Genomic DNA, 15,727 nt, shown 5'->3' with positions numbered 1-15,727 from the left:
CTGATCATTTTGAATAAAAAGTAGATAGTCTAAGATCTTGACATTCTGAGCATATTTGCACTTGACAAATTGTTTCTATCTATAATAGTTTTCTAGATATTAGACAATCACTTGCATCTTACCATTGTGTTCTTTTTTTTTTAGCCTTAGACATGTTGGTTGGCCGGTAGAACCAAATAACTCTAGATTTGTACTTTATACTTAATGATCGCTAAGGCCGATTTTATGTGAAATTGATACAGCGGTTTTAGAAGAAATATTTTTTAAAAAGAATTTGGACAAAAAACGACAACGGACGCAGGGTGATGGCAATATCTCATGTGACCCGAATGTTCAAGGTGAGCTAAAACCAAGTCTTATTAGTCAAAATAATTGGTTTTACTTAGTGAAATTAAAAGTAGCTCAAAGTAAATGTCAATACACACAGGATAAAAATATACACACAATTTAGTTTTGAACAATGCATTTTTTATCAGAAACATTAAATGTAATATCTGATTTCTGATCTACCTGACTGTATTCAACATTAAAATACAATGAATTTAAAGATGGACGTTTATAATCAAATCAAATCAAATCAAATCAAATATTTTTTTGTCGTATAAACTTTACAGTTTGTGACCAACATGTTTTAACACAATAAACATATATACATACATATCAAACATACACAATAAAAACAGCATCAACATTTATAAAAACAAACAAGCTGTTAAGAGTCCCCTGCCCACAGTTCTAATGACTTTTAATACAGTAACTTAGTATCAAACTAGAAATATTATTCTTTATCATTTTTTTTTAGACCCCTTTTTTAATACTTTTATATGTAAATCATAGTGTAGATGTAGGTTTATTTTCAAACAAATACATCTTATCTTATTTATTTAGAGATATTTCGCCTGAAGACCATGATCTTTCTTTATAGGATTATGTAAATTTAAAACTTTATACAGTGAACATGGTGGTTTATAACGAAGTATATGTGTTATAATGCTATACTTTAGTGATTCGTTTGCCATTTAACTCTTCAATGATACATTCCATGTCAAGAACAGTCACAATATATCTTGTTATTATCAATTTGCTACCTTTCTGAAAGATATATTTAACTTTAATGTTTTGGTCGGTCTTATCCTCACATAATCTACATAAATAGTGTTTGTTTATTTTTATTAAACCTGAAATGTCAAAAAGATAGGACAGTTTCGAAAAAATAAACAAATTCAAAACAAAGGAGAAGGTCCGGTAAGGGCTTATTTTGGCCTAAAATTTGATGAAAGATTTTTGACAGTTTTTAAACACTTAAGTGTCTTCTTCAGTCGATTCAATTAATTTATATAAAAGATTTGAACTGATATGGTCATGAAAGACGCCTAAATTCAAGCTTAAATATGAAAAAATCTATCAAATATGCCACAAAACGTCACTTTTTATATGGTTTTTGTCTAAAATGGAAGTGGCCGCATTCGTTTTCAGTCTCAATCTTTATATATGTTATGTATTATCATCAAATCCTGTTTGAATTGTTTTACACTAGTTAGTCATTTTGGGGCCCTTTATAGCTTGCTGTTCGGTGTGAGCCAAGGCTCCGTGTTCAAGGCCGTACTTTGACATATAATTGATAACTTTTTATACATTGTGACTTGGATGGAGAGTTGTCTCATTGGCACTCATAAAATATCTTTTTATTTATATGAACACAAGTGCGGCCACTTCCATTTTAGACAAAAACCGCAGTCTAAAAAAAAGCACAAATGCTAAAATTGTGAAGATTTCCGTAATTTTGCATGAATTAATGATGCTAGTACCTGATACATGTACATTGTATTGTCAAAAAAAAAACTCATACTTATGTAACAGTTATATACTACTTTCTAATAAATAGCTGAAAGTTTACATTTTTAACAAATTTTTGAAATGCTTTATTTTGGGGCCAAAAAGAGGTCTTACCGGGTCTACTCCCTTTATAACGTGTTATTTTCATTTCAAAGACGGCTGAATAAATAACTACTTTATTTATTGTCGTATTTACTGTTCACAAAATTATACAACGGATAATCGAAATAGTCATTTCACAACAGTTTTGAACTTCAATGATGATTCGAAGTCTAGATATAATAGATAAAATTATTTAAACCAACTTTTCAATAACCCGTTAAGTTTGAAAGGACTGAAATACACTTTTTACCACACAGAAAATCATACATGACATGCATGAAATAGAAGTTCTTTCATAATAGAAGTTCAAAATACACTATCACGCATTTCCATATCGTCTGCGTGTACATTTCTACCCTCTACTGAGTCTGTACTGAACAGTAAATATATGCAAATCTATAATATACATTACTTTCTGTTACTCAGGTACTGCTAAATACATACTTGTTCTTGTATGTGCTATTTTATATTTTCAGTGCTGTTTCGGTACCGATTTTTTTCTTTTACCGAGTTAGTATTAAGTCTTATTACTTATCAAGAACTGGCAAAAGTGGACGTCAATGAAATGAAACAAGAGGCTCCCATGAGCCCGAATCTCTCACCTGTTAAAAACTATGACATTTTTAAAATTCATTTTCTTTTATTTCAATCATTCACGTTTGCTTATTTGTGGATCCTATTTAGTGGCATTTTTGTAGGTCTTGTAATGATGATCATTTTTACTGTTTACAGTTTACTCCTATCTATTAAAGTTTTTTAGATAAAAGTTCATACAATCTTTGCCTATTTTCTTAAATCGCGTGCAGACGTAAGCAAGAACGTGATTTAAATGTTCCACAAAATAGTAAAATTTTGACAAGCTATTCGAGAAATATCTTCAAATTGAAAACTCATTCAAGATATTTATATTTGCAGCATTCATGACAAAACTACATCAAAAATCGTTTGCAGGTTGATTATTGTTGCTGTTTGCAGTATTTGTCTTTCTAGTATAATTCTCAAGATCGTCTGATCATTTTGAATAAAAAGTAGATAGTCTAAGATCTTGACATTCTGAGCATATTTGCACTTGACAAATTGTTTCTATCTATAATAGTTTTCTAGATATTAGACAATCACTTGCATCTTACCATTGTGTTCTTTTTTTTTTAGCCTTAGACATGTTGGTTGGCCGGTAGAACCAAATAACTCTAGATTTGTACTTTATACTTAATGATCGCTAAGGCCGATTTTATGTGAAATTGATACAGCGGTTTTAGAAGAAATATTTTTTAAAAAGAATTTGGACAAAAAACGACAACGGACGCAGGGTGATGGCAATATCTCATGTGACCCGAATGTTCAAGGTGAGCTAAAACCAAGTCTTATTAGTCAAAATAATTGGTTTTACTTAGTGAAATTAAAAGTAGCTCAAAGTAAATGTCAATACACACAGGATAAAAATATACACACAATTTAGTTTTGAACAATGCATTTTTTATCAGAAACATTAAATGTAATATCTGATTTCTGATCTACCTGACTGTATTCAACATTAAAATACAATGAATTTAAAGATGGACGTTTATAATCAAATCAAATCAAATCAAATCAAATATTTTTTTGTCGTATAAACTTTACAGTTTGTGACCAACATGTTTTAACACAATAAACATATATACATACATATCAAACATACACAATAAAAACAGCATCAACATTTATAAAAACAAACAAGCTGTTAAGAGTCCCCTGCCCACAGTTCTAATGACTTTTAATACAGTAACTTAGTATCAAACTAGAAATATTATTCTTTATCATTTTTTTTTAGACCCCTTTTTTAATACTTTTATATGTAAATCATAGTGTAGATGTAGGTTTATTTTCAAACAAATACATCTTATCTTATTTATTTAGAGATATTTCGCCTGAAGACCATGATCTTTCTTTATAGGATTATGTAAATTTAAAACTTTATACAGTGAACATGGTGGTTTATAACGAAGTATATGTGTTATAATGCTATACTTTAGTGATTCGTTTGCCATTTAACTCTTCAATGATACATTCCATGTCAAGAACAGTCACAATATATCTTGTTATTATCAATTTGCTACCTTTCTGAAAGATATATTTAACTTTAATGTTTTGGTCGGTCTTATCCTCACATAATCTACATAAATAGTGTTTGTTTATTTTTATTAAACCTGAAATGTCAAAAAGATAGGACAGTTTCGAAAAAATAAACAAATTCAAAACAAAGGAGAAGGTCCGGTAAGGGCTTATTTTGGCCTAAAATTTGATGAAAGATTTTTGACAGTTTTTAAACACTTAAGTGTCTTCTTCAGTCGATTCAATTAATTTATATAAAAGATTTGAACTGATATGGTCATGAAAGACGCCTAAATTCAAGCTTAAATATGAAAAAATCTATCAAATATGCCACAAAACGTCACTTTTTATATGGTTTTTGTCTAAAATGGAAGTGGCCGCATTCGTTTTCAGTCTCAATCTTTATATATGTTATGTATTATCATCAAATCCTGTTTGAATTGTTTTACACTAGTTAGTCATTTTGGGGCCCTTTATAGCTTGCTGTTCGGTGTGAGCCAAGGCTCCGTGTTCAAGGCCGTACTTTGACATATAATTGATAACTTTTTATACATTGTGACTTGGATGGAGAGTTGTCTCATTGGCACTCATAAAATATCTTTTATTATTTATATGAACACAAGTGCGGCCACTTCCATTTTAGACAAAAACCGCAGTCTAAAAAAAAGCACAAATGCTAAAATTGTGAAGATTTCCGTAATTTTGCATGAATTAATGATGCTAGTACCTGATACATGTACATTGTATTGTCAAAAAAAAAACTCATACTTATGTAACAGTTATATACTACTTTCTAATAAATAGCTGAAAGTTTACATTTTTAACAAATTTTTGAAATGCTTTATTTTGGGGCCAAAAAGAGGTCTTACCGGGCCTACTCCCTTTATAACGTGTTATTTTCATTTCAAAGACGGCTGAATGAATAACTACTTTATTTATTGTCGTATTTACTGTTCACAAAATTATACAACGGATAATCGAAATAGTCATTTCACAACAGTTTTGAACTTCAATGATGATTCGAAGTCTAGATATAATAGATAAAATTATTTAAACCAACTTTTCAATAACCCGTTAAGTTTGAAAGGACTGAAATACACTTTTTACCACACAGAAAATCATACATGACATGCATGAAATAGAAGTTCTTTCATAATAGAAGTTCAAAATACACTATCACGCATTTCCATATCGTCTGCGTGTACATTTCTACCCTCTACTGAGTCTGTACTGAACAGTAAATATATGCAAATCTATAATATACATTACTTTCTGTTACTCAGGTACTGCTAAATACATACTTGTTCTTGTATGTGCTATTTTATATTTTCAGTGCTGTTTCGGTACCGATTTTTTTCTTTTACCGAGTTAGTATTAAGTCTTATTACTTATCAAGAACTGGCAAAAGTGGACGTCAATGAAATGAAACAAGAGGCTCCCATGAGCCCGAATCTCTCACCTGTTAAAAACTATGCCATTTTTAAAATTCATTTTCTTTTATTTCAATCATTCACGTTTGCTTATTTGTGGATCCTATTTAGTGGCATTTTTGTAGGTCTTGTAATGATGATCATTTTTACTGTTTACAGTTTACTCCTATCTATTAAAGATTTTTAGATAAAAGTGTCATTTAATGGCAATAGAACTTATAACTAGTGTGACACTTCGGCCATGTTGACTGACCTACAGATTTTATTTTAGCGGTTCTTTTTTGCTTTCTAAAGTTTCTATCTACTATCGTTTTGACAAAAAATGCCAAAAAAATGGATATAAATCATCATTCGAGGAATGACTTCTATAATAAGTTGGTTGACAGTTTCGGCCATGATGACTGATTTGTAAATTTTATTATGTTGAACAGTCTTGCTTTTATAAATACTAAAAAAGTCTGTCGAAAGTATCTCTTATCGACATTTTCGCGCAATGATGGACTCATTTTTGTGACGTCATCTTGATAAATATAATGCCCAATTTATTCATTTTCTTAATACATGTATAATACTTCTCTATGTTATGTGCATTTTTTTTTAATTTACAAGGCTTCCTATCTTTTTGACAAAAAAATGGACCTCAGTGTCCTTTCTCCTTTTAAGATTACCAAGAGTCAGTCAGTAAGAAGCTTACGTGGTAAATCAGTGAATATTATTTTAAATGAGTGGATTCGAAAGCTTTAAGTAATTTTATCTGGTAAAAGTTTATCAGTCTTTATTGTAAGTGGGAGAATCGAATTTATTTTTTGTGTTAAATTATGCATTGTTGTTTTTGTTTGGTTGTTTATAAGCAGGTTTAATTTAAAAATTTCGTCTCCACATATATCTATTAAGATCCTTAGTAAGATGCAGTACGAAATAGTCACGCACATGATATCATGTTACATCATATCATGTGCGTGACATTGTTTTTAAGCTTACTTAAATAACTGAAATGCATGGTCGTATTAACTTTTTTCATATAAAAGCTCCGTGTTGAAGACTCCCGACTGTGGATGGGGACATTAAGAATGTGGCAGGGTTAAACATATTTGTTAGAGCTCAATCCTCACTTAATTAACTTTGGATAAAAGTGTAACAGAACAACGTAAGAACAAACATATAAGATGTTCACTCATCATATCGGCACGAAACACAACAAAAACAACAAAAAGACAAAAAAAGTACCGATCTTAGAGTACTCGGAGTTACTGAAAGTTAGTTGAAAGTCAATTACAAATAAATAAGAATTAAATATCTATCAGTAAACATCAATCGGGTTTAGTGTTGAGACTCCATAAACAATCTGTATAAAACAGGACCTTGTGCAATGTCAAAATATAACTATAGACAGAATGCAATGTTTATAACAGTTTATCAATACATATTTAGTTATGTTTTACTTGACTGAAACAAAATCAATGTAAGTACTTTGGACCTCGTCGCCGAGTGGTATAAGTAGTTCCTCTACAGTAACCACTGGCCTGTCAACTATAAGGTTGCGGATTTGCTCAGGGCGAGGTGTTTTCGGGTCCGATCTTAATTGACAAAGATTGCCTGTTTTCCTGTCGAAGGTTGGTGATTTTTTCTGGACACACCGGCTTCCTTCACCAAACAAAACAAAAAACTGACAGCCATGACATAGCGTAGAAAGTGGCGTTAAACACCAGCAAACAAACATACGAACAAACAAACAAACAAACATGGATCGTATTAAAATTCATTAAGGGCCACATAACCAATATTACCATAAAATTTAGAATGTTCCCGTTTGAAATAAGGTTTATACGTATACAGCCATACCTCCAAACCAAATATTTGTATTCATGAAAGACTTTGTGAAGGTTTTACGAAAAAATAATTCATCAGTTATACATACATTACATTCATTGAAATACAAAACGTGACTTCAAACACTGGCATAGCGAATGAGTCGGTTAATATACACACTGTAAGAAGGGAACAAATGAACTTCATCGTCCAAAAAAGGAAAATTAACAATAGGGAAGTTAATCGTCTCTTTTATCGTGTATGTTTTTGGCATAAAGTTTTCGTGAGAAACTTAAATATCCAAATCTGAAAAAGAATATAATTGCTGTGTGTAGTAGATTTATTTGAAATCAGTTCCTTTTGGTTAAATTTCCGCAGTATAATTACCTAATTCTTGATTATTTACAGAAAAAATATAGCATCAATGTAACGGTAAGTGTTATTTGTTCTATTAAATGAAATTTAGACGGATCTTTACTGAGTTTAGCAATGAATACGTCTGCTATTGAAGGGGCGCGATTAGTGTCCGTAAGAAAACCCACAACCTGTCGATACACTTTATTGCCGAATCGTATACAGATGTTCTAAAGGAAATAAATCATTGCTTTAATCATCTCGATACAGTTTCAGTAATTATATCTAGCATATTTACCCCTTTTTGATTACAGATTGCTTTATATAACATATTATGTTATTACATAATACTGTATATGAGCTACAGCAAATAAATAAGCAGTTTGCATTTTTCTAAAGACCATTTGATTAACTAAGAAGTTTTCTGTTTGATAAAATGTGTGGAACTGTAGTAAAGAGAGTCGGTCGTTTTGAAAGGACCATTTCATTTAATAAGAAGTTTTCTGTTTGATAAAATTGTGTGGAATTGTTGTGTAGAGAGTCGGTCGTTTTGAAAGGACCATTTGATTAAGTTGTAAGCTTTCTGTTTAAAAAATTGTGTATCGTTTTGGAAGGACCATTTCATTAAATAAGAAGTTTTCTGTTTGATAAAATTGTGTGGAATTGTTGTGTAGAGAGTCGGTCGTTTTGAAAGGACCATTTGATTAAATAAGAAGTTTTCTGTTTTAAAGATTGTGTGGAATTGTAGTGTTGAGAATCAGTCGTTTTAAAAGGACCATTTGATTAAAATCGAGTCGAAAAGTCAAAACTGTCAACCGAATGGAAAGGATAATCAAAAGGACTTTATTATCTTTTAACAGCAAGCCAAACATATAATACAAACACCGTGCAAAGTGACATATTCTACTATATTAACACCTCCCGAGCCACAAATAAAAAAGGGAGATGTGGAATGATTGCCAGTGTGACATCTTGACACCAAAGGACGAAAATGTACAATATAGGTCACCTTCAGCAATCATACCTTGTTAAAGCACACAAAAAGAAGCTCTTTATCCTTTGAACTACTACTTAATGCTACTCTTTAAAACAGTATAATACGAAATAGAAATTTTAATTCGCATTGTTGAAACATTGACAAGCAAAGCACGTGCAGTTATGCAGTTATGCAGTTATGGATGCTACATTTTTATTGGGACATAAAAATGATGGAATTTCTATAAAACATTCATGTAATCTACATGTAATTAAACACTTATAATTTCCTCGGCTTGAACTTAACATACAAATTAAAATGACCAAGCAAGCAGCTTTTATTTCATATATTAGATTTGCAGAATCACACCATCAGAAAGAAATGGAAATGTTTACTTCAATATACTTATTATGTAGTTAATACGTTCATTCAGAACTGTTGACCTGACCCAAAGTTGTTCTTGTTTATTAAAGTGTCATATTTAAAATACATGAATTTGTAGAAGATAGAGTAAGTTAAATACACATTCGTTATTGTATAAAAAGAAGTACTAGTAGTTAAAAATTATATCTATTGAGATTACACAAACCCGTTATAAATGGTCATATACGCTTCAATAAATCACGTAAACTTACTACATTATATCAAAATTTTGCTCTCTTAAAACGTAAAGCAAATCTGTTTCAGTAGATAGGAGGGGATGGAATTTAGAAAAAACCTAACGACATTCCTTTTTCGATATCACAACCTGTTTCATATTTAACAGTTGAGAATGGATAAATATGCACTGAAGTAGTATACAGTGGATCAGACGATCAAATATTGGCGGAGGCCATCTAAGACCCAAATCAAACTCAAATGATCTCTTGATTGGTTTTAATCAAGAATTAATTTCATTGTCAGTGTAAATTAAATGTTTATAATTGATGCATGACTTCATTTTACAGCATTTCATTTATTGGTTAGTTTAAGTGATGTAAGGACTTTCTTATAATTTGGGAAATATTTTAAAAATGCGTTTTAGACCTTATGTGACACAACAGTACAAAGAAAAGGTAGGAATTGTATATGTTTCCTGATTCTGAGTATGAATGTAAATCATGTAATATTTTAGTGAGGAATTATCCTTTTTTATTTACAGTTTAAATCAATAAATACATTTGAGTTACAACTGATTTTATTTCACAGCCAATATTTTGGTCCGGCTTTTTAAATCAAATACTATTTCATTATGTCAGGGAAATGTTCTAATAAAATGCTTTTAAAAGTTTTAAATATATTCAAAACTTAAATCAAATTCCTGTTTTTTTATTTTTTTATTTTATCGGAATATAAGAAATAACTATTCTTCCCAACCGCTGGTTCAGTAATCAGAGTTTTGGAAAGCTAAAGATTTATTTTATTTTTTATTTTAAAACTTTTTCTTTCTTTTTTTTATGCATTGCTTTGATATTGTTTTTTTTTTAGTAATTTGAAGTTATCAATATTTTCATGAAAACATTAAAGGTACAAATTTAACTGCACCAGTAAACTTCAACTTATTTTGATTTTTTTTGTTTGTTTCACAATTCAACTTTTAGTCAGTTTCAATCACTGTGATAAATCCTTTCAATCTGATAAATGTGCTTCGGGGCAGTTGTAACTCATTTATAGAAACTCTTTGTTTTGAACTGTAAATAGACACAAATAATAGGATAATCCCTTACTAAGAACATGATTTACATTCATTCTTCACAATTAAAAGACATCAAATCCTACAATTTCATTGGTCGAGAACACTTTGCTATATTCTAATTTAATTTAAACACGTTTTTTATTGGTCACGCAGTACAGTAATTTATATTGGATAAAAATTTGTTTAAAAGTAGGACTCACTACTAATTATCACTTATCAGAAACACCAGAAAACAGGTAGTCAATTTTTTTTTATGTTTAAATATGTCTTAGTTTGTCGTTGAAACTTCTATCAGCGTAGTTAATTTGTTAATGAACATTGTGTTTCGTCGTTTGTTCATTTTTGTCGAGCCTTCGACTTTTGTCGAAAAAGCGAGACATAGCGATCCTACATTCCGTCGGCGTCGTCGTCGTCGTCGGCGTCGTCGGCGGCGTCCACAAATATTCACTCTGTGGTTAAAGTTTTTGAAATTTTAATAACTTTCTTAAACTATCCTGGATTTCTACCAAACTTGGACAGAAGCTTTTTATGATCATAAGATTATATTCAATAGTAAATTTTAAAAAAAAAATCCATTTTTTCCGTATTTTACTTATAAATGGACTTAGTTTTTCTGCCAGGAAACATTACATTCATTCTGTGGTTAAAGTTTTTGAAATTTTAATAACTTTCTTAAACTATCCTGGATTTCTACCAAACTTGGAAAGAGGCTTGTTTATGATCATAATAAGATAGTATCCAGAAGTAAATTTTGTAAAAAAAAACTTCCATTTTTTCCGTATTTTACTTATAAATGGACTTAGTTTTTCTGCCAGTTAACATTACATTCACTCTGTGGTTAAAGTTTTTAAAATTTTAACAACTTTCTTAAACTATCCTGGATTTGTACCACACTTGGACAGAAGCTTGTTTATGATCAAAAGCTAGTATCTAGAAGGCAATTTTGATAAAATTTTGTTCCATTTTTTCCGTATTTTACTTATAAATGAACTTAGTTTTTCTTCCAGTCAACATTACATACAGTCTGCAGTTTAAGTTTTTAAAACATTTATTAGATTAATAAATTATCCTGGATTTTTACCAAACTTGGACAGAAGCTACTTACAATCAAAAGATAGTATATTGAGGAGTATTTTTTATTAATTTTTTCCTCATTTTTGTTGAGCCTGCGATTAACAGCAAAAGTAGGCGAGACACTGGGTTCCGCGGAGCCCTTACGAATTTTTCAAAAACTATTTAGTTTATAGCGAATCGTCGATATTCTTTATTTAATTTGAGCATTTCGTCGTTTGTTCATTTCTTCAGAAACATGCACTTATAGTTTATAGCGAATTGTCGATATTCTTTATTTAATTTGAGAATTTCGTCGTTTGTTCATTTTTTATCAACGCTTGTCGTCGTCGTTGAGATTTATACAGTTTTTGTTACTTTTATCTAGTATTTCCGTAAATTATGGATCGTCCTAAGAGAAAAGACAGTAGATTATGAAATTTTTAATAATTTTGGAACTTCTGGTATAGATGACATGGCATTTGAGTATATATTTCAGAAAATGGCCGATAGTAATTCGGATCGGGATGAGTTGCAACTTCATGCAGAGGAAGACGATATAGTAGACCTTATGTCGGATGACGAGTCGAACAAATTGAACGAGGCCGCTGCTTTAATTTACACTACACCACATAAAACAAAGAGCAAAGAGAGTCATAAGTTAAAGCAACATGAGTCTGATGAAGATCTGGAGTTGAGAATTATGTTGCTAGAAGAAAAGAAACAACGACTCAAGAGGGATCAGCTCAACAAGCGGATTAAAGAGTTAGAAGCGGAAGTAGATGGTATGTCAAAGTTAGAAGAAAAGCCTAAAAAGAAGTCCAAGAAGTCAAAGGGTGAGATCACATTAACGCATTTAAGATCTAACGATAAATTAAATAAAGTTGTTAATGATGAAATGAAGAGGTTAGGTTTGGACTTTGAAACAAATTTTAGTGGAAAGTCCGAGCTAGCTGAAACTTCAAAAAATAAAAATGTTAAATTTAAAAGTGAAAAAGTTACAAGTGAACAAGAGTTATTGCAGCAATTAAAGAAATTAAATTTAGCTAAGGGTTCTGTTTCTAAAACTAGTCAACATAGGAGAAAACATTCTGATTATAAATCTCAGAAGGTGGTACAGTTGCCTGAATCTGTATTGAGAGGGAACAGTAGTACCGAGTCTAAATCTGAAACAAGTTCAACTTCCAGCTTTGAGGATTCATCTGATTATGAATTGTCAGCTAAATTATCGTCAAAGAAAAAGAGTAAAAAGTCAGGACTTAAAATAAAATCTGCAGATAAAGTTATAAATCCACAGTTTTTTCCACATAATTTTTTACAGTATGAGTATGTGAGTAAAGATTTGGAGTTCAAACAATTGAATTTTAAAATGCTTGTTGCAGGAGAACTTGAAATTATAAATAATTTCTGCAAAAACAAATCTGAAAAAGAAGGACGTTTAAAATTATTACAGAAAATTGCCTATTTTAGTTCCATTTATCACTGGGCATCTGTATTAGAATTTTATGCTGCCTGGTTAAGACTTATTGAGTTAGGTAGAAAAACATGGTCTGATGACTCACAGATGTTAGAGAATGTAATGTTAAGTGGACAAAGTTTGCCAAAAGAAGTGAGGCAAGCCAATTTTAGATCAGTCTCCAAAAATCAAACTGGTAAAGAGCAGATTTGGTTTTGCGTTAAATATCAGCGCAATAAATGTGAACATAGCAACTCAACTCACACAACAGTCATTAGAGGTATAACTAGGACTGTGCATCACATATGTGCTTCATGTTGGCAAAAAGATAATATCCAAAAAACACATCCTGAGTGTTCAGACAATTGCCCGAATAAAAAAGCCTGACTACAAAATTCATGTTTACATAAGAAAGATCATTGTAAATTGTATATTGCAGTATTTGAAGTAATTTTACCAGAACAAAATTACAAGGGGGTTGGAAGAGTGACGCCTATAAATTGTATCTTAGATATGGTTTAGCTGATAAGATGCAAGTCTCGTCAAAAATGATTTGTAGACTGTGATATATGTTTTTTATTTGGAATTATAATTTTATTAGTAGTTAATAAGTTATATTATATTGTAGGTTTGAAGGCATGGGGTAAACCCAGTATAGTAATATCAGATTCAATTTTAAAGTATCTTCCGGAAATGAAGAATACGCAACTTCAGGCCTTTGGTGGTCTGAGTTGCGAAATGCTTTTAAGGAAATTAAAAAACAGGGTATTCACCTGGTACCATTTTAACAATATAATTGTACATGTGGGTACAAATGATCTATTTAATATTAATACTAATGTATTTGAAAAATACATTCGGGATATTATACATGAATTGAGGATTTGTAATCCAGATTGTGTGATTATTTTATCCTCAATATTACCCAGGCCATGTGATTTTAATAATTCTGAATTGTTCGTCATCAGTTTTAACAATGTACTAAAACAGTTGGCTTCCTCTCTTACTAACGTCAGATACATGGCATGTGAGAAGACTTTTTATAATAGAGTGAGGAAGCCAATTAACACTTTGTTTTCTATTGACAAATTGCATTTGTCCACTACTGGTCTTAATAAGGTTTTTAGCTTTATAGCTAATACTCTTGCACATCTTTAAATCTTTTGAAGTAGAATGAATTTAGATTGTGTTTGAAATTTGATTTAGAATTTTAAATTCAAATTTACTAGTAAATTGCAGCTTATTTTTAGGAGATGGTTTACTCTTTATCTCCACATGAGAGAGAGTAGACTTTTGATCCTGTTTTCATCTATTATTGCAGAGGGTTTACACTGTTGACTCTATCATGCATCCTGTGTTTGTACAATGGTTAGTACACCTGTCCTTGTGATGGGGGATCGAGGTTCGAGTCCTCGACTTGGATTATAGAAGATGGTGTAGACTTACTCTTTAAATTATTTTAGAATTGTTATAAAAGTTGCAATTTGCAGTTTCTGAGATTTGTTTGTTTGGCGGACCTTCGGTTTGGCGGGTATGAAATTTACATTTCATTTGTATCTCATAGAATTTTTATTTTGTTATGCTTCATTCTTTATATTTATTAAGATACTTCTTAGTAGTTCTTTAATTCACAGTTTATTTGTCAGTTACAATCTATGATCACATGGTATTGCAATTTTATTATAATCTTGACATATGTATATATTAATATGACTACCTGCAAAGCCTAAATAAAAGTTTTTATGTAAACAGTATTTTCTTCTGAATTAATTGTGATTGTTGATTATAAAAATTTATATATATGTTTAAAAATAGCAGTACGTGTAATATTGTTGCCAAAACCTGCAATAACATTTTAACAAGGAGAAACAGTATTTTATATCATTAACTATTTGTAGTATTTTATAAAATGAATTAGTATAGATATGTATTTTAATAGTCTCATAATTTTTTTAAGAATGGCACATACATATATTTAATTGTTTTAAATATGTTTACTGTATATTTAATTAAATAATTGTATCTTGTTTTAACTATGTTGTATGTGGTGAGACTTTAATTAACTATTGAATCTGAATCTGAATCTATAATCTATGATCACATGGTATTGCATTTTATTATAATCTTGACATATGTATATATTAATATGACTACCTGCAAAGCCTAAATAAAAGTTTTTATGTAAACAGTATTTTCTTCTGAATTAATTGTGATTGTTGATTTGTCAAATCATAAGTATCATTATAAACTTTGCATTTACAATAACAAACAATTTGTATAAGCAGAATTAGAATATGTATATTTATAATTAGCATATCATTAGACAATTAAACTTGGGGATAACAGTTTCGGCTTACCTTTATTTTGTCTGTTCACAGGTGAATATGTGTATTTCAGCTATTTGGATGAACATTTAATTTTTCTTTCGGTGACTACTCAACCTTTCAGTAAATCCTGTCGTTGATGTAATTACTATACATGTAAAACTACTCAAGTGGGAAAAGTAATATACTATCAGGGGCGTAGCTAGGTATCAAATAAACTGTAGGCAGGGGATCCGGCAGGGGGTTTTGGGGCCGCTTAAGGCCTCCTTCAGGTCCAAGGCAGATCCCTGGTAGGGGGTTCAGGGGGGGGGGGGGCGAAGCACCCCGACGGAAAACGGTTTTCAGCATTTTTAGTTGCAAATTTTGTGTAAAAAAACATAATATTTACTGGTGATTTTATCATGATGATATACATGAAGAAAAGTTCGAAGAGTTATAAATAATTTTACAATAACATCTTACTGATGAATTAACGCAGTACAATCGGAATTCTATTGTTTTCCCATTTACAATATGAACTGCCCAGCGTAGATCGGCGTAGCCCTTTAATTAAGCAGTACATCCTGTTTATTATTTTCAAATATATTCCTTTCTGACAGAGGATAATTGATATATACGTCAACA

General features: G+C 30.7%; 1 protein-coding gene across 2 annotated transcripts in view; it reads right to left on the bottom strand.

Moving 5' to 3' along the window:
- The window catches only part of LOC127731062 (solute carrier family 28 member 3-like), a 170,779-nt gene extending 155,540 nt beyond the window's left edge, over positions 1-15,239 (bottom strand). The window contains exon 1 of one of the 2 annotated variants that reach the window (XM_052239871.1): positions 15,137-15,239. The gene's annotated coding sequence lies outside the window, so the exon portion shown is untranslated. The remainder of the gene's footprint in view (positions 1-15,136) is intronic. The other variant, XM_052239868.1, reaches the window with a different exon arrangement.
- Positions 15,240-15,727: the final 488 nt, after the last annotated feature.

The sequence above is a fragment of the Mytilus californianus genome, unplaced genomic scaffold (genome assembly GCF_021869535.1).
Source record: "Mytilus californianus isolate M0D057914Y unplaced genomic scaffold, xbMytCali1.0.p SCAF_2, whole genome shotgun sequence".
Classification (NCBI taxonomy): Eukaryota; Metazoa; Mollusca; class Bivalvia; order Mytilida; family Mytilidae; genus Mytilus; species Mytilus californianus.
The sequence above is the reverse complement of the archived record's forward strand: the minus strand, read 5'-3'. Positions and strand labels throughout refer to the sequence as shown.